Genomic DNA, 1,192 nt, shown 5'->3' on the forward strand with positions numbered 1-1,192 from the left:
GTTATGTCTCCGTGTCTTTCTTCCAACATTCTGCGCGAAATCAAGAATGCAGGTGAAAAATGTGTGGTACACGTTATCTTCGACGTTTCCACAGTAGTGACAGAACGGTGAGCCCACCCTTCCCATTATATGAAGATATTCTCGGAAGTAACCATGACCGGTGAGGAATTGCGTCAGGTATAAATCGACATCCCCATGCGGTCTGTTCAACCATGTTTGAAGGTCGGCTATCAGGGAGTGCGTCCATCGACCTTTTGCTCGCGTTCCAGTTTTGTTGCCACTTCTGGTTCAGTTGCTCGCGCCCTTTCCGCGGCAGCTGCTCGACCTATCTCGGCACTGAGATTGTAAATCTCTTTTCGCTCGTAAGCGAGTAGCTCCGCGGACACTGTACGGTATGCAGAAGCAATGCGTAGTGCCCCTCTGCGCTGGACCGAAGACATTTGAGTCCGGTATTTTTTGACTTTCAATGCGTCGGCCCATATTTCTGCCCCGTACAGGAGCACCGATTGGACCACTGTCATCAGAGGCTGCCTGCGGCATGGCTTCGGGCCGCCCACGTTCGCCATCAGCCGGCTTAGAGCCACCGTGCTCTGCGCAGCTTTTTCACATACTCCATGGATGTGTTTCCAGAATGTGAGTTTGCTGTCAAGCTTCACCCCTAGGTATTTTGTAGACCTAGAAGTCGTCACGAGTTGAGGTCCGACCATCATATTTATAATTGTTGGGATCCGTTTTCTGGTGAGGAGCACGATCTCCGTTTTGGCTGTAGCCAATTGCAGACCGTGATCGCTCATCCATCCACTGACGTTGCGCATGACCTGGGTTAGCTTGAGCTGTGCTAGCTGGACGTTTCTTGCTGTTATGGCGGCGGCCACGTCGTCCGCGAAGGCGACAAGGAAGGCGCTCTCCGGCATTTCCGTGCGCAACAGACTGTCATACGTGGCGTTCCAGAGGTCAAGCGTATTTTGAGCAGACTCTCCATCATTTTGCCTGCTGTGTCTAGCATGCAGAGTGGCCGGAAGGATGAAGGAGAGTTTGGGTCCCCTTTGCCCTTGGGTATAAGCAATAGTCTCGCCTTCTTCCATTGGCTTGGGAAGACCCGGGCCCTAAGGCAGCTGAGGTACATGTTAAGCAGGATATAAGGGCTCGTTTTCGCTGCTAAGCTGATTGCTCACATAGCGCTTTCCAGCAG

Source organism: Rhagoletis pomonella, unplaced genomic scaffold (assembly GCF_013731165.1).
Source record: "Rhagoletis pomonella isolate Grant_MI unplaced genomic scaffold, Rhpom_1.0 Rhpom_scaffold_00005, whole genome shotgun sequence".
In the NCBI taxonomy this organism is placed as follows: Eukaryota; Metazoa; Arthropoda; class Insecta; order Diptera; family Tephritidae; genus Rhagoletis; species Rhagoletis pomonella.